The sequence below is a fragment of the Theropithecus gelada genome, chromosome 3 (genome assembly GCF_003255815.1).
Source record: "Theropithecus gelada isolate Dixy chromosome 3, Tgel_1.0, whole genome shotgun sequence".
Taxonomy (NCBI): Eukaryota; Metazoa; Chordata; class Mammalia; order Primates; family Cercopithecidae; genus Theropithecus; species Theropithecus gelada.
The window spans coordinates 162,939,708-162,966,795 of record NC_037670.1 but is presented as its reverse complement, the minus strand read 5'-3'; the positions used below and the strand labels follow the sequence as shown (position 1 = coordinate 162,966,795).

General features: G+C 44.5%; 1 pseudogene; it reads right to left on the bottom strand.

Annotated features, from left to right (window-relative positions):
- Window positions 1–12,394: 12,394 nt before the first annotated feature.
- Window positions 12,395–13,933, bottom strand: LOC112621164 (annotated as a pseudogene).
- Between the last annotated feature and the right edge of the window lie 13,155 nt (window positions 13,934–27,088).

The window sequence follows — 27,088 nt, the reverse complement described above, 5'->3', positions numbered from 1 at the left end:
TGAAAGAAAACAAATGGAGTAAAATAATGGTTGCAGATAACATAAGAAGAAAAGAAAAAGAAAAACAGAGCAACTAGGAGCTAGATGGAAAATAAGGATATGCATCACACTCTATGAGGGGCAAATAGTGAAGAGAGCCGGGAAGTGAGATGGATGAGTGGACCAAAGTGGGAAATTGAAAGGACTCAATGAAAATGATGATATGGTTTATTCACAAGAAATAATTTCTAAGCCAAGTATCCTAGCACAACTCAACATGAAGTGTAGCAATAGCAGAAGCAATTTCTTCTTTTAAAGAAATATTTTCCTTGGAGGTAGAATTCATTGTATGCATTTATACTTTAGAAAGTGACATTCTTGGCCGGGCGTGGTATCTCACCCTTGTAATCCAGCACTTTGGGAGGTCAAGGCAAGTGGATCATCTGAGGTCAGGAGTTTGAGACGAGCCTGGCCAACATGATGAAACCCCGTCTCTACTAAAAATTCAAAAAAATTAGCCGGGCTTAGTGGTGGGCGCCTGTAATCCTGGCTGCTCAGGAGGCTGAGGCAGGAGAATTGCTTGAGCCCAGAAGTGGGTGGCAGTGGGGGTACAGCAGAGGTTACAGTAAGCTGAGATCACATCACTGCACTCCAGCCTGGGTGACAGAGTAAGATTCCATCTCAAAAAAACAAAAGAAATGACATTCTTTTGGATTTTTTAGACATTTAAGTTTACTTGCATGAAACAAATCTTCATTTGTTATATAACTTTTGTTTGTTTTCATGGTGGTGATATACATCAACTTTTATTTTATTTTTGTTTTTATTTATTTATTTATTTATTTATTTTTGAAACAGAGTCTCGCTCTGTCGCCCAGGCTGGAGTACAGTGGCGCGATTTCGGCTCATTGCAACCTCCACCTCCCGGGTTCAAGCAATTCTCCTGCCTCAGCCTCCCAAGTAGCTGGGATTACAGGCGCCCGCCACCACGTCCGGCTAATTTTTTTGTATTTTTAGTAGAGACGGGGTTTCACCATGTTAGCAAAGGTGGTCTCAATCTCCTGACCTCGTGATCTGCCTGCCTCGGCCTCCCAAAGTGCTGGGATTATAGGCGTGAGCCACCGTACCCAGCCTATTTATTTTTTTAGAAGGAGTCTTGCTGTGTCACCCAGGCTGGAGTGTAGTGGGCATGATCTTGGCTCACTGCAACCTCCGACTCCTGAGTTCAAGCGATTCTCGTGCCCCACCTCCTGAGTAGCTAGAATTACAGGTGTCTGCCACCATGCCCAGCTAATTTTTGTATTTTTAGTAGAGATGGGGTTTCACCATGTTGGCCAGGCTGGTCTTGAACTCCTGAGCTCAAGCAATTCGCCCAAACTCTGCCTCCCAAAGTGCTGGGATTACAGGCGTGAGCCACCATGCCTGCACTATCAACTTTTATTTATGCCTACTTTTCTGCTTCTCTGTTCTATAATTTGTTCTTTTCTATTTTGAGACATGGTCTTGCTCTGTTGCCCAGGATAGAGTACAGTGACACAATCGTGCTCACTGTAGCCTTGACTTGCCTGGTTAAGTGATCCTATTACCTCAGCCTCCCAAGTAGCTGGGACTACATGCATTTGCCACCACACATAGCTATTTTTACTTTTTGAAGAGACAGGGTTTTGCTATGTTGGCCAGACTTGTCTTGAGCTCCTGGCCTCAAGCGATCCTCCCACCTCAGCCTCCAACAGTGGTGGGATTACAGGTGTGAGCCACCTCACTGGCCTATAACTTATTCTTAATGTAAACAACCAAGAGTCTCAAAGATGCCTATCACTGCATCCCTATATCTTACTACCACAGTTCATTGTTACTTGGGGAGCATCTTTTTAGAATCTATGTAAATATACTCTATACATATATACCTGCAAGACATCATTGGAATTACAATACATATAATTTTAATAAGCTTTTTAATAATCGTGCTCACTGTTTGGACCAAATTGTGCCCATTCTCCCTCCCACCCACCACCACCACATTTATATATAGGAGTCCTAATCCCCAATGCAACTGTATTTAGGTCTTCAGGGTAAAGTTAAATGAGGTCGTCAGAGTGGGGCTGTAAAAGGAAACCACTTTTCTTCTATATTCACAACACTTCTGGGCACCAGATGTGTGGGTTTTCCATACCAAAGAATTCTCCAATTTTCTGCAAACACCAACTGGGTGTCTAAAGATTCAATTAAATTCTGGCATTAACCATCCAGAGTTAACATCAGAACCCACAGGCTAAAGGTTCAGTATAAAAAGACTGCCCCTCACTTCTTTCTTTCTTTCTCTTTCTTTCTTTCTTTCTTTCTTTCTTTCTTTCTTTCTTTCTTTCTTTCTTTCTTTCTTTCTTCCTTCCTTCCTTCCTTCCTTCCTTCCTTCCTTCCTTCCTTCCTTCCTTCCTTCCTTCCTTCCTTTCTTCCTTTCTTTCTTTCCTTTCTTTCTTTTCCCTTCCTTCCTTCCTTCCTTCCTTCCTTCCTTCCTTTCTTTCTTTCTCTCTTTCTCTCTTTCTCTCTTTCTCTCTTTCTCTCTCTCTTTCTCTCTTTCTTTCTTCTTTCTTCTTAATAGAGATAGGCTCTCACTGTTTCTAGGCTGCTCTCGAACTCCTGGCCTCAAGCCATCCTCCTGCTTCAGCCTCCCAAAGAACTGGGATTACAGGCCACTGCACCCAGCCTGCCTCCCACTTTAGATGCCAAATGCAAGTCCCTGGCCTCTAGTGCTTCCAATCAACTTGGTTACAAATTGAGGGCTCTCACAGCCCCTTACTCAGATTCAATAATTTGCTAGAACAGCTCACGGAACTCAGGAATGTACTTTACTTATGTTTATTGGTTTATTATAAAGGATAAAACGTAGGAACAGGCAAGTGGGAGAGATGTACCGTGTAGGGCAAGCGATGGGGGTGGGGAGGAGATGCAGACAGTTTCCATGCCCTTCTGGGGGCACCACATTCCCAGGACCTCCATGTGTTCATCAACCTGGAAGCCCTCCAAACCCCATCATTTAGGATTTTTATGGAGGCTTCATTACACAGGCATAATCGATTAAATCATTGGTTAGTGGTGATTAGGTCAATCCCTTCTCCCTTTCTCAGAGGTCAGGGGGTGGGGCTGAAAGTTCCAACCATCAAGCCAAGTTGTTAAATACAAGTTATACATTTCTCTTCAAAGAATTAATATGTCAGTATGTTCAATTCTTTGCCTTCTACTTTTAAACTTAACTTCCTTGTAAAGCAATCTTTCCAATTACCTATTGCACCCTGACTCATTCTGATTACCTGCTCTGTCATAACCATTTTTCCCGCCAAACCACTCACCCTGTCACTCTCTTTAAATTAGCCAATCAGGGCCAGGTGCAGTGGCTCACACCTGTAATCCCAGCACTTTGGGAGGCCGAGGCAGGTGGAATCACCAGGTCAGAAGATCGAGACCATCCTGGCTAACATGGTGAAATCCTGTCTTTACTAAAAATACAAAACATTAACTGGGCATGGTGGTGGGTGCCTATAGTCCCTCAGGAGACATGAATGGCATGAACCTGGGAGGTGGAGCTTGCAGTGAGCAGAGATTGTGCCACTGCACTCCAGCCTGGGCGAGAGTGAGACTCTGTCTCAAAAAAAAAAAAAAAAAATTAGCCAGTCGAAATTAGTTTAGCCTGTGCAGTGTAACCCTAGCCAATAGGGGAACAACACTGCAGCAGGGCCCATGTGCATCAGGAAAAAAAACCCCTTCCCCTCCTTTGTCCAAGTGTGCGCTCACCATCACTCCATCTGTAAGGGTGAACCCTTCTATAGAAGTAAGTTGTCTTGTTAAGATTAAAAAGAAAATTTTATATTTGAGTTATATTTCTTTTGCGGTACTGAAACTTTATTTATAACAATTTGGGGGCTCGCTCATGATTACGTTCCCCTCTGGGGGTGGTCTCTGGTTCTCTCTCACGAAGAGGCATGCCCTGCCCCCTTGTGGCAGCCTCAGGGGTGAGAAATCAAGACCCACCCAGTCTGAGGAATAACCTAAGCTCTCAGCAACACGGAAAGAAACTGGCCAGCAACCTAGCTTTAAGGATCCTCCATAATGGCCATGCAAGTCTTTGGATGGACCAAGGAAAAGACACCAAGGGAGTTGGTAAAGTATTTCCTTAGTGGTCAGGACCAAGGTAAGAAAGCCGCAAGGGGGCGATGAAGTAATCCTTGGTCAGGGTGGCTTAGAGGTTAAAAAGAGGCAAGACATCACCAGTCAGGGGGACTGAACCTCACACAAACCTCCAGTAGTAGAAAAGGCAAGAAATTTCCAGTGGGTGAAATTGAGCCTCACCCCAAAAGGCAAGAATTTCCAGTGCAGAAAATGGAACCTCACCCCAAAAGGTGAGACATTTCCAGTAAAGGAAATTCAACTCGAACCTTACCCCCAAACCATCAAGATGGGAAATACCCCAAGCAAGACAGGGAGCAAGGGGGATAAATATGGTAACAAAGATATCCCCACTGGATAGCCCCCTAGGTCTCATGCTAAAATACTGGAAGGATAATGAAAGGACTAAACATAGGAAAAAGCAACAAATGATAAAATATTAGTTTTATTTGGGCTCCAGGACCCATCCTCAAACCCTCAATCTTCTGGCCAAAGTTTGGGTTGAATGAGGATGTAATGTGTCAGCTGTTAATCCAATATGTTAATGATAAAAGCCCAGTGTCTCAAGAAGAACTAGGCTATGCCCTTTGTTGGAGGCAAGGACCTGTCCTCCTTTTTCCCTTAAAAACCAATAGGGAAGAACCCAACTGGCACCTCAAAATGAAGTCAGAGGAGCCAGCTCTCATGCCTAAAGACTCCAGTGCATGGGCCCTAGACTATCTTCCCTCATCCAGTGTCCCCAGTCTTTCCCCTCAGACAGCCACTGCTGCCTCAGATCCCATCCCAGATCCCCCCTCTACTCATGTTATCCCTCCTCCTTATAACCCCGACTCTTGGGAATTAATGTCCCACCAGCCTGTTCCCTCCCAACTTAAATACCCCTCTCTAAAAGGACTTCAGCATGAGGTAGAACAATGTAAAAAAGATATGCAGAATTTCCGATTTTCCTCTGTACCTAAGAGGTTGGTCCCGACCCTCTTCCCTTTGAAAGAGGTACCATAAGGAGTAGGGGGCCATTGGCTTTGTAAATGCTCCCTTAGCCAGTTCAGAAAGCTGGAATTTTAAAGAGGAACTTAAACCGCTATTAGATGACCCTTATGGAGTGGCAGACCAAATTGACAAATCCTTAGGACCTCAGTTATACACTTGGGTTGAGTTAATGTCCATCATGGGCATCCTCTTTTCAGGGAAAGAAAGGATTATGATTTGTAGGGCTGCTATGGTAGTTTAGGAACGTGAACACCCTCCCGGTGAAAACGTTCCTACTGCAGACCAGAAATTCCCTGCCCAAGACCTGCTGTGGGACAATAACAACGCAGATCACCAGGGAAATATGCAGGACCTCAGAGAGATGATAATAAAAGGAATTTGGGAATCAGTACCCCAAACCCAAAATCTTTCTAAAGCATTTGATATACAACAGGAAAAGGACGAAAGGCCTATGAAATTCCTAGACAGACTGAGAGAGCAAATGAGGCAATATGCAGGCCTCGATTTGGATGATCCCCTTGGGCAAGGAATGCTGAAACTCCAATTTGTCACTAAAATTTGGCCAGACATTTCAAAAAAGTTACAAAAGATAGGCAATTGGGAAGACTGTCCCCTAAGTGAGCTTCTCTGGGAAGCTCAGAAAGTATACATGAAACGGGACAAAGAAAAACAGAAACAAAAGACAAAACTTATGTTTTCCACCTTCCAACAGATGGCTACAAACCCAGGTACTTCTAGACAGAGTTTCCAGGGAGCCAGAAACTATAAAGGATCTGAACCCTCTTTTAAAGGACTCCAGTCTCCATCTGGAGGACCAAGGTCCTCGTCTATCACATCCCCTAAAGAGTATGAGGGAGCAGGGTTAAAGAATCCCAGAACTAAGGGGGAGGAAGGACAAGATAGGTGCTATAGATGTAGAAGAACAGGCCACTTCGAGAGAGGATGTCCTGAACTAAGAAAGGAGAAAGAAGCTCTTCCACTCATGACTTTCGAGGAAGAATAGGGGGGTCAGGCGCTCTGTCTCTTCTATCTTGAGTCTCACCAGAAGTCCTTGATAAATTTGGAGGTGGGGCCTAAACATGAGCTTATCACCTTTTTAGTCGATTCAGGGGCTGCTCACTTCTCTGTTTCCCCCATCTAATGTTGTCTCCTCCTCAGAGGAAGTTTTAGCCTCCGGGGTAAAACGGGAAGGATTTAGAGCAACAAATTTAGAAAGCACAGAAGTTAGATACCAGGATTGCTCAGCTCATATTCAGTTCTTATTAATCCCTGAAGCAGGAACTAATTTACTGGGGAGGGATTTAACGTTAAAGTTGGCCAAAGGTCTACAAGTCAGCCCAAGAGGATTCCTCACCTCATTAAACCTACTCACCACTGCAGATGAAAAATATATTACTCCTAATGTCTGGTCCAAAGGAAACTGAGGGAAACTTCAAGTCCCTCCGATCCACATCAAGCAAAAAAAACCCGGTAGAAGTAGTAAGAAGGAAGCAATACCCTATTCCCCTAGAAGGTAGGATAGGGTTGAAAGCTATAATTGAAGACCTCATTAAGGATGGGCTTCTCGAGCCCTGTATGTCCCCCCCTTTTTTTTTTTTTGAGACGGAGTCTCGCTCTGTCGCCCAGGCTGGAGTGCAGTGGCCCGATCTCAGCTCACTGCAAGCTCCGCCTCCCGGGTTCACGCCATTCTCCTGCCTCAGCCTCCCGAGTAACTGGGACTACAGGCGCCCGCCACCTCGCCCGGCTAGTTTTTTATATATATTTTTTAGTAGAGACGGGGTTTCACCATGTTAGCCAGGATGGTCTCGATCTCCTGACCTCATGATCCGCCCGTCTCGGCCTCCCAAAGTGCTGGGATTACAGGCTTGAGCCACCTCGCCTGGCCTGTATGTCCTCTTATAACACCCCCATACTGCCAGTCAAGAAATCAGATGGGTCATACTGGCTAGTACAGGACCTTCGAGCTATCAACCAAATAGTCCAGACTATCCACCCTATTGTGCCCAATCCTTACACCATTCTTAGCAAGATTCCATACAATCATCAATGGTTTACTGTAATAGATTTGAAGGTTGCTTTCTGGGCATGTCCCCTGACTGAAGATAGCCGAGATATATTTGATATATTTGAGTAGGAGGATCCCCACTCAGGGCAGAAACAACAATATCAATGGACAGTCTTGCCCCAAGGGTTTACAGACTCCCCTAATCTTTTTGGTCAAATTTTAGAACAAGTACTAGAAAGAGTTGTCATCCCAGAACAAATATGCCTTCTTCAGTACGTGGACGACATTCTTATATCTGGTGAAGATATAGAGAAGGTAACTGACTCATCTACACATATTCCTAAACATCTGCAGTTTGGGGGGCTACAGTCTCAAAAAGAAAGTTTTAGTATGTAGATACCAAAGTTAAATATTTAGGCCACTTAATAAGTGCAGGCAAGTGAAGAATAGGGCCTGAACAAATCGAGGGAGTAGTGTCCCTACCCTTGCCTCAAACTAAACAAGAACTCAGGAAATGTTTAGGGTTAGTCGGATACTGCCACTTATGGATTGACTCATATGCACTACACAGTAAACTGTTATATCAAAAACTTGCCCAGGAGAAGCCCAACCATCTCCTGTGAATTTCTGAGGAAGTTGATCAAGTCGAGAAGCTGAAGGAAAGGCTCATAACTGCCCCCGTTTTATCCTTACCCTCCCTAGAAAAGCCATTCCACCTTTTTGTTAATGTGGACAGTGGGGTAGCTTTAGGAGTGCTGACTCAAGAACACAGAGGCTGCTGGCAGCCTGTAGCCTATCAAAAGTCTTAGACCCAGTAACTTGTGGATGGCCCCAGTGCATCCAGTCCATCGCGGCTATGGCAATACTAGTTGAGGAAAGCAGAAAGCTAAGCTTTGGAGGAAAATTGACAGTAAGCATGCCTTACCAAGTTAGAACTATCTTAAATCAGAGAGCAGGGAGATGGCTTACTGATTCAAGAATTTTAAAGTATGAGACCATTCTGTTAGAAAGGGATGATTTAACATTGACCACTGATAATTCACTCAACCCAGCAGGTTTCCTAATAGGGAATCCAAATCTAAGGAGGGAACACATTTGTTTAGATTTAATTGATTATCATACAAAGGTTTAACCAGACCTAAGAGAAACCCCCTTCTGGACTGGATGGCACTTATTCATAGATGGTTCCTCCCAGGTGATTGAGGGAAAAAGACAAAATACGTATTCACTGATTGATGGAGAAACTCTTGTAGAAATAGAGTCAGGAAAACTGCCCAACAGTTGATCTGCTCAAACGTGTGAGCTGTTTGCACTCAGCCAAGCCTTAAAGTACTTACAGAACCAGGAAGGAACCATCTATACTGATTCCAGGTATGCCTTTGGAGTGGCCCATATGTTTGGGAAAATTTGGACTGAACGAGGTCTCATTAATAGTAAAGGTCAAGACCTTGTTCACAAAGAGCTGATTACCTAAGTATTGAATAATCTTCAGTTGCCAGAAGAAACAGGTATTGTCCATGTTCTGGACACCACAAAAGCCTTTCTTTTGAAAGTCGAGGAAATAACCTAGCAGATCAGGTAGCCAAGCAGGCTGCTGTATCTTCTGAAATGCGCATTTTTCACTTAACTCCCTGCCTCCCTCCTCCTACTGTAATCCCCATTTTCTCTTCCACCAAAAAAGAAACACGAATAAAAATAGGCGCTAAAGAGAATTCAGAAGGAAAATGGATACTGCCAGACCAGAGAGCAGTTCTCAGTTTATGATTGTATAGAAATTTATACCCTGGCCAAACAGGTTACAGATAGTTGCTTAGTATTCAAGAAAACTAATAAACATACTATAAAAAGATTACCTCTTGGGGGAAGGAATCCGGGCTTAAGGCCATTCCAAAGTATCCATGTTGTTTACACAGAAATGCCTCCATTAGATCATCCAAAATATTTACTAGTGATAGTAGACCACCTCACTCACTGGGTCGAAGCTATCCCCTTTTCTAATGCAGCAGACAATAATGTAGTTAAGGCCCTAATTGAAAATATAGTACCATGGCCGGGCGCGGTGGCTCAAGCCTGTAATCCCAGCACTTTGGGAGGCCGAGATGGGCGGATCACAAGGTCAGGAGATCGAGACCATCCTGGCTAACCCCGTGAAACCCCGTCTCTACTAAAAAATACAAAAAACTAGCCGGGTGAGGTGGCAGGCGCCTGCAGTCCCAGCTACTCGGGAGGCTGAGGCAGGAGACTGGCATAAACCTGGGAGGCGGAGCTTGCAGTGAGCTGAGATCTGGCCACTGCACTCCAGCCTGGGTGACAGAGCGAGACTCTGTCTCAAAAAAAAAAAAAAAAAAAGAAAATATAGTACCCAGGTTTGGACTAATAGAAAAATTGACTCAGACAATGGAACTCATTTCACCACGCACATTATTAAAAAGCTATCCCAAACATTAGACATTAGATGGGAATACCATACTCTCCTCATCAGGGAGAGTAGAAGGGATGAATCAGACTGTTCTACTGATTCACTCAACCCAGTTGGTTAAGTGGTCTTAGACTTAACCAAATTAGTTTTCGAGACTCGATTGTCATGGACCAAGTGTCTTCCTATTGCCCTGCTGACAATTCAAACTGCACCACGGAAAGATATTGGTCTTTCTCCTTATGAGATGCTCTACGGATTACCTTATTTGCACTCCACTGCTGATATTCCTACCTTTGAAACAAAAGATAAATTCCTTAAAAATTATATACTTGGTCTACTTCTGTTTTCTCTTATCTTAAAACTAAAGGTCTATTAGCATAAGCGCTGCCCTTGGAGTTCCTGGTGCATCAACATCAGCCTGGGGAGCATGTCCTCATTAAGAGCTGGAAAAAGGCCGGGCGCGGTGGCTCAAGCCTGTAATCCCAGCACTTTGGGAGGCCGAGACGGGCGGATCACAAGGTCAGGAGATCGAGACCATCCTGGCTAACATGGTGAAACCCCGTCTCTACTAAAAAAATACAAAAAACTAGCTGGGCGAGGTGGCGGGCGCCTGTAGTCCCAGCTACTCGGGAGGCTGAGGCAGGAGAATGGCGTGAACCCGGGAGGCGGAGCTTGCAGTGAGCTGAGATCCGGCCACTGCACTCCAGCCTGGGCGACAGAGCGAGACTCCGTCTCAAAAAAAAAAAAAAAAAAAAAAGAGCTGGAAAAAGTGAAAGCTTGAGCCAGCCTGGGAAGGTCCTTACTTAGTGCTCCTAACTACTGAAACCACCGTCTGCACAGCAGAGAGGGTGGACTCACCACACCCGAGTCAAGAAAGCGCCACCCCCTCCAGAGTTGTGGGCCATAGTCCCAGGGGAAAACCCTACCAAACTAAAGCTAAGAAAAATTTAACTCTTTTTCATCTATTCTAATACTCTTTCTTCTTTCCTTGCTCTATTGCTGACCATCTAGTTATTAACATAACCAAGTCGATTTTGCCTTGAACTATTGCATTTGGTGCTTGCATTTTGCTGCTTGCCAAGTCCCTATGGGGACTTGTTAAGTCAAAGACAGCCCTCTACTTTAAAAGAGTAACTCTGTGCCTCCTGGCTCTCCTCAGACTGGGCATTAGTGAATTGGGACCATTTAATCTGGGGAGATTTCGATAAAGACCCTAGTGGCAACCAGGTCTTTATCTTGCCCCCTTCATGTACAGCTTTTGTGCCATAGTTGGTCCAACATTCTGTTGACCACCAAAGAACAAGGATGGACTGTCCCAACCAGTTTTTGTAGTTTCCTAAAACCATACATTCATTTTACTAAAGGGACAGCCCCCCGCAACTGTCAACTAAACCAGTGCAATCCTATACAGGTTATTATCTTGAGCCCCCAAAGTTCTTCCCCTTTTCTAAACCGGTTCTCTTCTTTAAGCCAGTTTTATGGTATGGAGGCTGAGGTTTCAGGGACAGACCCTATTGGATTCTTTGAAATGCATTTCTTTGATCCCCCACCACCTGCACCTTCCTCTAAGCCTTTTTCCAAAACCTGTCACAACGGAACCATTGCTCCTCCTCCATCTAACGACAAGGCCAAGATAGCGATGGTAGAAGTTAAAGACTTAAAACAAACTTTGGCAGTTGAGACAGGATACTAAGATGTACATGCCTGGTTGGAATGGATCAAATATTCCATCTGCACGTTAAACAAAAGCAATTGTTATGCTTGTGCGCATGGCAGGCCAGAGGCCCAGATTGTTCCCTTTCCACTAGGTTTGTCCTCCAGTCTACCAGGCATGGGTTGCATGGTAGTTCGTTTCCAGGATTCTACAGCCTGGGGTAACAAGTCGTGCCAAGCTCTCTCTCTGCTATATCCCAAAGTCTGATACCCTGCAGGTCAGCCACTGAAGGCCATCCAGCTTCTGTTTCCCAACACTAAGTTCACTTCATGTCTCCCAGACAGGGAGGAAACTTAGCGTTCCTTGGAGACCTGAAGGGACACAGTGAGCTTAAGAATTTTCTTTTCTTTTCTTTTCTTTTCCTTTCCCTCTCTTTCTTTCTTTCCTTCCTTCCTTCCTTCTCTTTCTTTCTTGATACCTGCTTGATTTATTCCAATCATTTAATAGTCAATGATGCAACTGTGATCCCAAAGTGTGCAAAGTTAAAGCCTTCAACTGCAGCTGAGGAGAGGACAGGAACAGTACACCTGGGGATGGTGGTGAGTCAGGAATGACAGGCAGGTGGTCATGACCAGGGCAGCCTCCTCCCCAGGGACAAGGACAGGGAAGTGGCCTGAGGAGCAGGACCTGAGGGCAGCCCAGGGCCGGGGAAGGGGGCAGAGACTTCCCCTTGGCCTAGGTCAGGAGCTCAGAAGTGCCACATGAGGGGGCAGCGGCCCAGGAAGGGCCAGAGGCAGGGCCAGGAGAGCACCATTTCCTGGGGGGCTGGGGGCAGGGAGGTGCCCTACAGGAGAAGCCAGGAGGGGCTGCCTGCCCCTGGGGTGGGGGCCAGGCTGAAGCAGGCTGCAGCAAGAAAGACCTGAGGCAGGCGCAGGGCCTAAGAACCCAGCTGACTGGGCTTGGTCGGTCTCCCAGGGCAGCCTGGACCAGAGAGCAGTCCTGACTCTGCAGGGGATGCCCAGTGAGGGGCCACAGACCCTTCTGGACCTCCCCTCCTCTCTCCCTGGAAAGGAGCTGGGGAGCCCAGAGTGCAAATCTGTGGACCACTCAGTTATGGAGGGAGACTGTGCCCGAAGGTGGACACTGGGGTGCGCCCCCTCCAGCATCTCGGCCTCCACCGCTGTCCTCAGTACAGCCACTTCTCGTAAGAGCACAGGCCTTGTACGCCACCCTCAATCTGGGCCAACATGGTCCGCTTCTCAAACTTAAGCTCTCCTGAGTACATCATGGACCAAAGGACAGACAGCTGCGGGCCCCAGTATCCTGGCAGCCATGCTGGATGCCCGCTATGAGGCAGGGCACGAACTTCTGAATGGACCCTTTGTCCTGGATGGAGCTGGAGATATCCTGCGCAATCTTCACCTTATCCCCCTCGATGAAGTATTGTTTCTGGCTGCTGCTGCTCTTCTCCATGGCATCCAGTGAGTCCATGCCCTGGTACTTCTTGAGCCACACCCCATCTGAGAAGAAGTACTCACTGGGGACCTCCGTGGTGGCAGCCAGCAGGGAGCCCATCATCACTGTGGAGGCTTCATGGGCCAGGCAGGGCCTTGACCATGTGCCCCACAGTCTGGATGCTGCCATCGGCTATTATAGGCACACCAAAGCGCCAGTCATACTCAGCCTACTTGTACACAGCAGTGCCCTGGGGCTGACCGCAGGCCATCACACCCTGGGTGATGCAGATGGAGCTGCAGCCCATGCCCACGCCAAGCCCTTCCATACCAGTGTCAATCAGGTTCTTGGCCTGGGCTGCTGTCACCATGTTTCCCCCAGTCACCTGGAGGTGGGGGTACTTCTGTTAGCACCATGGTGATCTGATACACTGAGCTCCCTTGGGAAGAGTCCAAGACTGTGGCGTTGACGCCCACCTGGGTGAGCAGGTCCAGGCGGTATTTGTCATCCTCACGGGTGCCCACAGCTGCCCCGCATCGCGGCTGCTCATGGGACTCCTTGGAGGCCACAGGGTAGTCTCGGTTCTTCTTCAGGTTTTTGCGGGCGATGATGGCCACCAGCTCACGCGATCACTGACGACAGGCAGCTTCCCTTTCCTGCTACACTGCAGGATCTCATTTGCCTCTTTCAACATCACACCTGCTGGAGCCACCACCAGCTCAGTCCTTGGTGTCATCTCCTCACTGGGGAGGGTGGTGTGGTCCTTCTCTGCAAGAACGTCAATGTCTCGGAAGGTGACGATGCCCACCAGCTTGCTGCCCATGGTGCCCATCTCAGTGATGGGGATGCCAGAGAAGCCATGCCACACCTTGGCCTCTAGCACATCACCCACAGTGTGCGAGGGGCTCAGCGCCACGGGGTCCATGATGAAGCCCTGTTCAAACCTTTTGACCTTCCGCACCTCCTTGGCCTGGAACTCCGGGGTGCAGTTTTGGTGAATGAAACGATACCTCCCATCAGAGCCATCGCGATGGCCATGTCACCCTCTGTCACAGTGTCCATGGGGGGAGGAGATGAGTGGCATCTTCAGCGTGATCTTCCAGGTCAGGGCTGAGCTCAGGTCCACCTTATCAGTTATGAAGTCTATGAGTCCTGGGAGAATCAGGAAGTCGTTGCAGGTGAGGCTGTGGGTGCTAGCGAAGGGCTGCTGCGCGGTGAGCCGGTCCTTGGGCATGTAGCAGGTGCTGCGGCTGATCAGGTAGTCTGCCATGCCGCCCGGAGACCCAGCCACCTGACATAAACACCTGCGTGGCTGCCAGCCGCTGCTGCTGCTGCTGCTGCTGCTGCTGCTGCTGCACCGTGGCCACACTGTTGCCGCAGGACCGGCAGGCTCAAGCTTAAGAAATTTCTTTTTTTTTTTGAGACGGAGTCTCACACTGTCGCCCAGGCTGGAGTGCAGTGACGCAATCTCGGCTCACTGCAAGCTCTGCCTCCCGGGTTTACGCCATTCTCCTGTCTCAGCCTCCCAAGTAGCTGGGACTACAGGCGCCCGCCACCTCGCCTGGCTAACTTTTTTTTTTTGTAATTTTAGTAGAGACGGGGTTTCACCGTGTTAGCCAGGATGGTCTCGATCTCCTGACTTCGTGATCCGCCCGCCTCAGCCTCCCAAAGTGCTGGGATTACAGGCGTGAGACACCGTGCGCGGCCAAGAATTTTCAAGAGCTTATCAATCCGTCAGCCCTTGTTAATCCCCAAGAGGATGTGTGATGGTATTGTGGTGGACCTTTACTGGACACTGCGGAATAACTGGAGTGGTACTTGTGCTTTAGTCCAGTTGGCTATCCCTTTCACCCTGGCATTTCATCAACCAGAGGAAGGAAAAATAAGACATCATAAAGCAAGAGAAACCCCTTATGGGTCTTTCAACTCTCACGTCTATTTAGACCCAATTGGAGTCCCACGGGGAATACGAGATCAACTTAAAGTCCAAAATCAAATAGCTGCAGGATTTGAGTCAATATTTTGGTGGGTGACAATTAATAAAAATGTAGATTGGATAAACTACATTATTACAACCAACAGCGATTTATTAACTACACTAGAGATGCTATTAAAGGAATAGCTGAGCAATTAGAGGCTACTAGCCAGATGGCTTGGGAAAATAGGATAGCCTTAGACATGATATTAGCAGAAAGAGGAAGAGTTTGCGTCATGATTAAAACTCAATGTTGCACCTTCATCCCAAACAACACAGCCCCTAATGGAAGTAAAACAAAGGCATTGCAAGGTCTGACTGCTCTATCCAATGAGTTAGCCAGCGACTCAGGGGTAAATGACCACTTTACAGGATGGATAGAAAAGTGGTTCGGTAAATGGAAAGGAATAATAGCCTCCATTCTTAACTCCCTCGTAGCCATAATAGGTGTACTTATTCTTGCTGGGTGCTGTGTCATATCATGCATCTGTGGGTTGGTGCATAGGCTCATAGAAACAGCACTTACTAAGACCTCCCTTAACTATTCTCCACCTTAACCAGGGAAGCTCCTTCTTTTGGAAAATCAAGCAGAGCAACTAAGCAAAGACATGTTAAAGGAGTTTGAAGAGAAAGCTGTAAGGAAAAATGCAAGAGGAGGAAGTTGTTAAATACGAGTTATACATTTCTCTTCAAAGAATTAATATGTCAATATGTTCAATTCTCTGCCTTCTACTTTTAAACTTTACTTCCACATAAAGCAATCTTTTCCATTTACCTACTCCACCCTAACTCATTCCAATTACCTACTCCACCCTGATTCATTGTCCACCCTGACTCATTCCGATTTCCTACTCCACCCTGACTCATTCCGATTACCTGCTCTGTCATAACCATTTTTCCTGCCAAATCACTCACCCCATCACTCTCTTTAAATTAGCCAGTCAGAATTAGTTTAGCCTATGCCGTCTAACCCCAGTCAATAGGGGAAGGACACAACTGCAGGGGCCACGTGCGTCAGGGATAAGAACCCCTTCCCCTCCCTTTTCCAAGTGTGCGCTCACCATTGCTCCATCTGTAAGGGTGCACCCTTCTATAGAAGTAACTTGCTTTGCTGAGAATTAAAAAGGAAATTTTATATTCGAGTGCTATTTCTTTTGCAGCACCGAAACTTTGTTTATAACAAAGTGTTGGTTTTTGTTGTTGTTGTTGTTGTTGTTGTTGTTTTGAGATGGAGTCTCGCTCTGTCACCTGGGCAGGAGTGCAGTGGCACGATGTCAGCTCACCGCAACCTCTGCCTCCCAAGTTCAAGCAATTCTATGCCTCAGGCTCCCGAGTAGATGGGATTACGGGTGCCCACCATCACACCTGGCTCATTTTTGTATTTTTAGTAGAGACAGGGTTTCACCATCTTGGTCAGGCTGGTCTTGAACTCCTGACCTCATGATCCACCCACCTTGACCTCCCATAGTGCTAGGTTTACAGGCATGAGCCACTGTGCCCGGCCAAGTGTTGGTCTTTCTGGTTACCAGATTCCACCTTGCAAGAGTCACATCATCACCACAAATCTTCTATGGTTAAGAGGTGCTTATTATGAATAACAAAAGGCACTGCCCATCCTCATTCCCCATCCCTGAGGAAATTCCAAGAGTTTTAGAAGTTCTTGTGTCTGCAACCAGGGTCAAAGACCAAATATTAGAACAAAAGTTACTCCTAGCACCCTTATCACTCAGGAAATTACAAGAACTTTAGGGGTTCTGTGTCAGAAACTGGGACAAAGATCAAATATATATTTAGTTTATCACAAGCCCTAATCCAGTAGAACTGGTATCCGCATAAGAAGAGAAAGAGAGCTATGGTCTGTCTTTCACAGGCACACACCAAATAAAAAAATAAATAAATAAATAAATAAATAAATAAATAAATAAATAAATAATAAGGCTATGTAAGAGCCTAGGGAGAAGACAGCTGTCTGCAAGCCAGGAACAGTGTCTTCCCCAGGAATGGAATTGGCTAGAACCTGGGACTTCCCAGCCTTCAGAACAGTGAGAAATTTCGGTTGTTTGAGCCACCCAGTCTATGGTACTTTGTTATAGCACCTCAAGTAGATAAAAGCACCCAGTAATACATATGGACATCTATAGATTTATAAAATATATTTGAATGCTTGTTTATTATTCTATAATGACATTCTTGGTTGGAGAGGAGCTGCATTAAGAGACATTTGACTGGTGCAGTGGCTCATGCCTCCAATCCCACACTTTGGGAGGCCAAGGCAAGTGGATCACCTGAGGCCAGGAGTTCGAGACCAGCCTGGCCAACATGGCGAAACATTTTCTTTACTAAAACTACAAAAATTAGCCAAGTGTGGTGGCACACACCTGTAGTCCCAGCTATTTTGGAGACTGAGGCATGAGAATCACTTGAACCCAGGAGCTGGAAGTTGAAATGAGCTGAGATTGCACCACTGTACTCCAACATAGGCCACAGAGTGAGACTCTCTCTCAAAAAAAAAAAAAAGAAGAAGAAGAGACATTTAAGCCTCTATTAGTTTAGTTATGAGTTAGGCTGATATGACAATTTCAGTGGCTCAAATAATATCAAGTTTATTTCTCTGTCATACAACATAGACCTGGGTGGGGCCACAGTTCCACTTCTCCATCATTCGAGGCAACCAGAACACCTCGCATACCCAGAGATTATACAAGTATTCATCTTTAAGATTTTCTAATATACGTATTTTAATAGGTAACACATTTTACGGTTTAAAGATTAAACTACAACAAGAAAGCTAGACAGTGAAAAATCTTGCTACTTCCCCTAGTCCCATCTATCTCATTAACTTCATGACCCTCTTTTTCTCCTGGAAAATCTACTGTAAACTCATTAAAGAATGGGAAGAAAATACAGATAACATCAGTATTATTTAAAAAATAGTATTGACCTCACAGACCCCCTGCAATCGCATCAGGGACCGTTAGGGTTTCTTACACCACATTTTGAGAACCACTGACCCAGCCCAAGACTAGCAGGCAGAAAACCTTTTCAAAAAGCTAGTTGAGAGCCAGACAGGGTTACAGGTACCTGTTTGTTGATGTGGGAGGATCCCTTGAGCCCAGTAGTCCTTGACCAGTCTAGGCAACATAGCAAAACCTGCATCTTTTTTTTTTTTTTTTTTTTTTTTTTTTTTGAGATGGAGTCTCGCGCTGTGTCACCCAGGCTGGAGTGCAGTGGCGCGATCTCGGCTCACTGCAAGCTCCGCCTCCCAGGTTCAGGCCATTCTCCTGCCTCAGCCTCCGGAGTAGCTGGGACTACAGGCGCCCGCCACCACGCCCGGCTAGTTTTTTGTATTTTTAGTAGAGACGGGGTTTCACCATGTTAGCCAGGATGGTCTCGATCTCCTGACCTCGTGATCCGCCCGCCTCGGCCTCCCAAAGTGCTGGGATTACAGGCTTGAGCCACCGCGCCCGGCCAAAACCTGCATCTTTAAGAACAAACATTTTTTACCCTGCAAAGCTAAGACTTCCAGAAAATAAAAAGAAAAAAAAAAAAAAAAGGAAAAACATTTTTTAATTAAAAAAAGCCAATTGAACAGTTTGATTTCTTAAATAACCACATATTTATTTAGAGATTTACAATTTTCATAATACTTTCAATGTGATTGTTTCACAGTATTATTTATTTTTAAATTTAACCACTGTGGAAGCTTGGAATAAAGAATAATGGCTCCCAGGCGGGTGCAGTGGCTCATGCCTGTACTCCCAGCACTTTGGGAGGCTGAGATGGGTGGATCTTCTGAAATCAGGGGTTCGAGACCAGCCTAGCTAACATGGTGAAACCCATTTCTACTAAAAATACAAAACATTAGCCGGGTATGGTGGCGTGTGCCTGCAATCCCAGCTACTCAAGAGTCTGAAGCAGAATGGCTTAAACAAGGGAGGCGGAGGCTGCAGCGAGCCAAGATCATGCCATTGTACTCCAGCCTGGGCAACAAGAGCAAAACTCCTAAAAAAAAAAAAATCTCTAAAAAAAAAAAAATAATAATAATAATAACGGCTCCCACAGCTGTACCCCGCTCTTACTCGCCGCCTCATGGTAACCATGGTAACAGTTGTTGTACATATTTCCAGGGCGTTTTTCTCTGCATATGTATTAATATACACATGTGTACTTGGGGCTTGGGGTTTGTCTTCCCCAATCCAACACACACACACACACACACACACACACAGATAGAATTGTGCTATATATATTTTTTTCTGTGACTTACCCCTTTTACTTTACAGTCTGAAGATCTCTTCATATTTTTACACATAAATATACCTTATTCTTTTGCACAATCATGTAATATAGTAACAACTCTGTGCCATGAATATTTTATTATTTCTGAAGGTGGGAAAGGGAAGGAAAACCGAATTCATTCTTACTTTCACACAGATGACCAGTGGTACCAACCACATTCATTAAATGGCTCATCTGTTTCTCTCTAATTTGAAATGCCACCTGTAGCTTTTATCAGATTTCCATATACGCATGGGTCTCCTTTTATTTATTGTTTTGTCTATTCTTAAACACACTTCTAATTTATGCATCTTTATTATATAGTATTTCAGTCTAAGAGGGTACATCTACTGTGTTATTTCTCTTCTCAGATTATTTAGACTATTCTTGAATGTTTACTATTCCAAATACACTTTGCAATTAATTTATCAAGTTCTATAAAAGAAACCTAATTGTGATTTTTAAAATGAAATTATATATTTTTGAATAGAAATACATGGACTTAATGCAAAATTCCAAGTGTATAAAGCCATACCACGCTGGAGGAAAAACTGCCCAAAGCACTACACTTGTCACCAGTGGAGGGTGTCCAGGCTCTTGGTGTCTTGAACAAAGAATTGGACAACACGCACAAATGAAGCAAGGAAGGAATGAAGGGATTGAATGAATATGAAAATGTTAGGCAGGAATCTAGACCCAACATGGCAGCGTTACCTGGTGTAGCAGGCCTTTTGTTAAAGACTCCCTTCACCCTTGTACACACCCACAGACTTACATGCGTCAGAGTTCTGGCTAGGCAACCACATTCCCCCATGACCTGCAGCTCACCTGCATTCCACAAGTTCGTAAACAGCAGTTTCAATTGACAGTTTCCAAAGACCCCTTCCTCATGACCCTTACTCGACTCCTGCCCTAGTAGTTTCAAGACCCCCCAGGCTCTGTTTGTACAACCAGCTTCCCTACCTCTCGGGCTATAAAAAGCCCCTACCCTCCTCCCTCAGCGCAACTTCCTCGGCCCGCACCTTTGGACTGAGGAACCTCGCCCGCGAGTCCTAATAAAGGCTATTCTCACTGCCATTTGCCTTGTGTCTTCGTTCCCGGTTGGGCTCCAGCCTCAGTTTACCTTTACATTTTGGTGCCCCATGTCACCGCTATGTTAGGTCTAGATTCCTGCCTAACAGAAAGTACACTCCACAGTGTGGGAGTGAGCCAAGCATAGGGGCTCAAGGGTCTTGTTACAGAATTTTTGGAGTTTAAATACCCTGTACTTGGAGTATGCCTTATGTAAATGAAGAGAATGGCAAAGTTATTTACTCAGCATACACCCTATGGAGAGGATATTTCCTGCCATAGCTGAAGTGGGAATTGGCCTTATATTTCCTGCCTCCAAATGCTATTTTCCTGCCTCATACTGATCATCCTACATGACATAGACTGGATTGTTGACAGCACATCATTTAATTCAAGACTGAATACCCCATACTTTGATAACAACAACAACAAAAACATTAGAGTCAAGTGAACTTGGTAATAATTTCTTCTTTCTTTAGATTGAAACTAGAGGAAGCTCGTTTTGGGGATATGATCAATTTCCTGCAATGTATAACCAATTCAGAATCAATCCTTCTGTCCCTCACTCCCTCCCTCCTTCCCTCCCTCCTTCCCTTCTTCCCTCCTTCCCTCCTTCCCTTCTTTCCTCCTTCCCTCCCTCCTTCCCTTCCTCCCTTCCTTCCTTCTTTCCTCCTTCTCTCCCTTCCTCCCTTCCTTCCTTCCTTTCCTTTTTTGAGATAGTGTCTCACTCTGTTGCCCAGGCTGGGGTGCAATGTTTGAATAACGACTCATTGTAGCCTTGACTTCCGCCGCCCCAGTCGATCCTCCTACTTGAGTAGCTGAGACCACAGGCACGTGCCACCATGCCCAGCAAATTTTTGATGTTTGTTTTGTTTTGGTTTTGTTTTGGATTTGTTTTGTTTTGTTTTGTTTTGTTTTTTGTAGAGATGGGGTTTCACCATGTTGCCCAGGCTGTTCTACAGATTTTGGGATTAGGCAATCCTTTCACCTTGGCCTCCCAAAATGCTGGGATTACACCCTCATTGTGAGCCCCTGTGCTGGCCCCAGAATTTTTCTTTCTCTTCTTGTAATTATCAAAAACTATCATACACAATACAGTGAGCTCTCCCTTAAAAGCATTCAATATACTCTATTCTTATTCCCTTTTCCTTTTCTTTGTCTCATCCATCTTAGTTCATGGTTAACTTTCTTCTTTCTGGACCTGTTTTTTTTTTTTTTTTTTTTTTTTGGTTTTTTGTTTTTCACCAATACTTCTACCTTTTGGAGGTTCATAGTTATTTTGCATTTGAACTGCTTTTTAAGTAAAACTATAACACAAACAAACACTTTAGGACAAATGAAGGCTAAACACAAGAAGACCTTAAAACAGCTTGAAGAATCTCTATTACTTAATGCACATAGAAACATAGACAAAACAAAAGTCAAACATAGCATACAATTCAAATGTACTCCATGCAATATTCTCTAACTAGAAACTGTCATGCCAAGGTCATCAGTGAGTGGGTCTTTGAAACCATAAGGTCAAAATATTCTCGTAGGATATTTAGTTAGTATATTTTTGAATGAAAAGTCATTTTTTTAAGTAGTTAGAAAAGGAGCATTTTGGCCATTATGGTAAAAAGTTAGTCAAATAGTTGCTGTGGGTTAAGAATGGTAAAAACCAAAAAAATTAAGTCTGATGTCTTAAAATTTTATCCTGAAATCATTAAGTATTTATTAAAGTCTCGTTAAATGTTTCAGTGAGGCTTAGTGCCATGGCTCACGCCTGTAATCCCAACACTTTGGGAGGCTGAGGAAGGAGGGTCACTTGAACCTGGGAGGTGGAAGCCACAGTGACCCGTGATCCTGCTACTTCAGTCCAGTCTGGGGGACAGAGGAGAACCTGTCTCTAAAAAAAAGAAAAGAAAGAAAGAAAAAGAAAAAATGTTTCCACCAAGTCTTAGCTCTCATCATTGGGAAAGGAAGGAAATGTGCACACCTGCAGATGAGACTAGGCAGCAAGAGAGAAGGGGAAGCTGTTAAGAACCCATGGAATAAGGAGGCATCCTAAAAGCTTCTTCTTCTTGTTGTTGTTCTTCTTTTTTTTTTTTGATACAGGGTCTCACTCTGTTGCCCAAGGGTGTAATCTCAGCAGTGATCAGCTCACTGCAACCTCGACTTCCTGGACTCAAGCCATCCTACCTCAGCCTCCCAAGTAGTTGGGACCACAGAAGCATGACACCATACCTGTTTTTTGTTCTTGTTGTTGTTGTTTTGTTTTGTTTTTAGAGACAGGATAGACAGGGTCTTGCTCTGTCACCCAGGCTGGAGTGCAGTGGCACGATCATAGCTCACTGCAGCCTCAAACTCCAGGGCTCAAGCACTCCTCTTCTCTCCGCCTCCCAAAGTACCAAGATTACAGGCACAACTCACCATGCTGGGCCAATTCTAAAAGCTCCTAAAGGAAGGAAAAACAAACAAACAAACAAACCAGGTCACGGATATAGAACTAAGAATCAGAATGAAATCAAACTTCTCAACAGTCACACAGAAAGCTAGAGACAATGGGGGAAAGCCTTCAGAATTATGAGAAAAAATCATTACCAACCCTGAACATTTTTCTGTATTATTCAAATGATTTTTAAAGAGATAATACCAGTGCATAGCTCTATGATTACATTGAGAGAGGAGAAAGGAATAAACCAGTCAGGCAGGCAGTTAGGGTGAGCCCTCAGTTCAATTCTTTCAAACAAAAGAACAGCCTGAAAAATCAGGCAGCAGACACAGATAAGGGAACTTGCACAGGGAGGCTTGCCTAAGACATGTTCACAGTCACACAAATAAGAAAGACTTGCCCAGACATGTCTGCAATGGAAAATTCTGTCTGCTGACACATGTGCAGTAAGGGGAACAAAGCAATATGGAGTAACTCAAGCTAAGGGCCCACATGTGCATTAGGAGGATGGGGTGGAGCTACCAGAAATTTGTATCTTATGCAAATAAGATGACCTGCCTTAATCAGTTTCTGATAAAAGCCTTTGCATTCAACTGTAAAAATGGCAACCCTCTTTTGGGCTCCCTCTCCACTGCAGAGAGGCTTCTTTTGCTTATTAAACTTTTGCTCCAACCTCATCCTTTGTGTTCAAGCTCCTTAATTCTCTTGTTTGTGAGACAAAGAACTCCAGGGGATACCTCACAAGGAGAGACTGCTACATTGTGATGCATTGGCAAGACTGTAACAATATGTATTTCTACTCCTTTTTGCTACATTGTGGTGCATTGGCAAGACTGTAACAATATGTATTTCTACTCCTCTTTAGCCTGAAAAGTAATCTCGTGAGAATAGTGTATCTTTGCTATATAAATGTATAAATATATATATATATATATGAGGGGGAGGGGTCTCACTATGTTGCCCAGACTGGTCTCAACCTCCTGGATCAAGCGATCCTCTTATTTCAGTCTTCTAAGTAGCCAAGATTACAGTTGCACACCACTGCACCCTGTTTCTCTGCTAACACTCTGTGTCTTTCCATATACATATATATATATATATATATTTGTTTGTTTTTGAGACAGCATGTCATTCTGTTGCCTGGGCTGGAGTACAGTGGTGATATCACAGCTCACTACAACAAGGACCTTTCAGGCTCAAGCAATCCTCCCACCTCAGCTTTCTGAGGAGCTGAGACTACAAGCATGGGCCATCACATCGGGCTAATTTTGTTTATTTTTTGTAGAGATGTAGAGACTGAGGTCTCACTATGTTTCCCAGTCTGGTCTTGAGCTTCTAGGTTCAAGTGAGCCTCCTGTGTCAGCTTTCCAAAATATTGGTATTACAGGCATGAGCCACTGTGCCCAACTGCCATATTTTTAACATTGTAATCATAGTAAAACATTACCTGTTACAGACTTTAATGACTGGATGTACTAGAAGTTTGTATTAGTCCATTCTCACGCTGCTAATAAAGACATACCTGAGACTGGGTAATTTATAAAGGAAAGAGGTTTATTTGACTCACAGTGCAGCATGACTGGGAGGCCTCAGGAAACTTACAATCATGGTGGAAGGGGAAGCAAATATGTCCTTCTTCACATGGCATCAGGGAGAAGAAGAATGAGTGCCCAGTGAAGGAGAAAGTCCTTTATAAAAACATCAGATCTTGTGTGAACTCACTATCACGAGAACAGGATGGGAGAAACTGCCCCCTTGGTTCAATTATCTACACCTGGTGCCTCCCACAATATGTGGGGATTATAGGAACTACAATTCAAGATGAGATTTGGGCGAGGACACAGTCAAACCATATCAAAGTCATAGGGTGTTGCTGAAGTAGCCCCACCACCTCTCCTAATTTGACTTCCCAAAAGAATTGGAATTCTCCTTATTGGGTACAGTGAGTTCCTCTTCAAAGAATCAGCTTGTTCAGGTTCCTTGTTCTTTGTTCTCTATTTTCAGAGCCTAACTTCCTCATTCTTTGTGCCTCCTTGTCCCTAGTTATGGTAAAAACATTCCTGCCAGTCCTAATCTGATTCACACCTGTTCCCTTGGTTACCCACTCTGTAACTGTCCTCCCCGCTAAAAGTATTCTTCCCACCAAAACTACTCGCCCCACTGCTGTAACCCACACTCCTGCTCCATTTAAAATATCCAGCTAGGATTTAGATTGATTGTGCTGTCCAGCCCCAGCCAATGAGAGCAGGACACAGCAACAGGGACTAACTGTGTTACAGATAACAACCCCTTCTCTTCTTTGTTTGGTGTGCTCTTGGGCTTGTAACTGATGCAGGCAGCACCCTTCTGCAGAAGTAAATTTGCCTTGCTGAGAAATCCTTGGTCTGAGTGCTTATTCTCTCTGTGGCTCCAAGCTCTTATTTCTAACATCCTTTTCAGAATTCCAATGTAACTTACATTGTATTATGATCATTGGTCTCCTGATTAGACTGTTAGGGTGACCATCTCAGTCTCCTCAGCTTACTACACCCACTAGCCTCTCACAGGGCCTTGAATATGACAGGAACTCAATGGCCATAGTTGCTATACTCAATGTTGATAGTTGCTATACTTTGCATAATCTCCTATCTTTGGAAATCTTTTCAAAAATGTTTTCATAGAGCAGGCACAGTGGCTCAGGCATATAATCCTAGCACTTTGGGAGGCTGAGGTGGGAGGATGACTTGAGCCCAGGAGTTCAAGACCAACCTGGGCAACATGGCAAGACTCTGGGGGTTTTTTTGTTTTTTTCTGGTGTTTTATTTTTTTTTTTGGAGATGGAGTCTCACTCTGTCGGCCAGGTTGGAGTGCAGTGTTGCAGTCTCGGCTCACTGCAACCTCCACCCCCAACCCAGGTTCAAGCAATTCTCCTGCCTCAGCCTCCCAAGTGGCTGGGATTACAGGCACCTGCCACCGTACCTGGCTAATTTTTGTATTTTTAGTAGAGGCGGGGTTTCACCATCTTGGCCAGGCTGGTCTTGAACTCCTGACCTCATGATCTACCTGCCTCAGCCTCCCAAAGTGCTAGGATTACAGGTGTGGGCCACCATGCCCAGTCAAGACTCTGTGTTATTAAAATAAAATAAAATAAAATAAAATAAATGTTTGTATTGCTTCAGACTCCTTCCCCAATAACAGTTCTACCTCAAAGTAAAAAGATAAGTTATTTTATTTTATATATATATATTTTTAACTTTCAGGTTCAGGGGTGCATGTGCAGGTTTGTTATATAGGTAAACTTGTGTCAGGGGTTTGGTGTACAGGTTATTTCATCACCCAGGTACTAAACGTAGTACCTGATAGGTATGCTTTCTGATCTTCTCTCTCTCCTTCCACCTTGAGGTTATTTTAAAACCATGATTTTCCACAACTTATTCCATAAGGGTCAAAATTCATATTGAGATCATGAGGTCCAATCACACTTTACCTCTTGAACATATTTTTCTTCTTTCATATAAGTATCAATCATTGATAGAAATAACTAGTTATTACACTCAATTCATTATTCATTGCTCATAAATATTTGAGTTGAATCACTCCAGATGAGATTTGACAGTAAAATATGCATATTGAAGACTTGCTTTCTACTGGAATAGTGGATTTCAGAACTTTTTAGAGATTCAAGTGTGTGTATATATATATATTTTTTTTTTTTTCTAAATTATACAATGAATGAATCCAGTTTGTCCCTTACACTAGTGAGCACCCATTTCTTGGAAATGGAAAGTGATATCCACTTAGCCTCTCTAGAAGCCATTAGCTGTATGACTGGTAGTTACTGCCTCCTATTACTTTTTTTTTTTTTTTTTTTTTTTTTTTTTTAGAGAGAGAGAGAATCGTGCTCTGTTGCTCAGGTTGGAGTGCAGTGGTACAGTCTAGGCTCCTTGAAACCTCTGCCTTGTGGGTTAAAGAGATTCTCCTGCCTCAGCCTCCCTAGTACCTGGAATTACAGGTGTGCACCACCATGCCTGGCTAATTTTTGTATTTTTGTAGAGACAGGGTCTCATCATGTTGACTAGGCTAGTTTTGAACTCCTGAACTCAAGTGATCTGCCCACTTTGGCCTCCCAAAGTGCTGGGATTACAGGTGTGAGCCACCATGCCTGGCCCTCCTATTACTTTTTATAAAAGCATAGGTATTACAAAAGTATTAGTGCACAAGTAGGAGTATAAGTCAGTTCAGTTTGAATTATCCAAATTACTTTTATATATTTGACCTAAAATTCTACTGTAAGGATTTTGTTTTTGGGAAAAAATATGCACCAATGTAAATAATGGCACATATAGAAGGGTTTTTTGTTTGTTTGTTTTTTGAGATGGAGTCTTGCTCTGTGGCCGGGCTGGAGTGCGATGATACAATCTTGGCTCACTGCAACCTCTGTCTCCTGGGTTCAAATGATTCTCCTGCCTCAGCCTCCCGAGTAGCTGGGACTACAGGCATGCACCACCATGCCCAGCTAATTTTTGCATTTTAGTAGAGACAGGGTTTCACCATGTTGGCCAGGATGTTCTCGATCTCTTGACCTTGTGATCCATCCACCTTGGCCTCCCAAAGTGCTGGAATTACAAGTGTGAGCCACCACGCTCGGCCAGCATGTATAGAGGGTTTTAAAAAAATTACAGCAATAG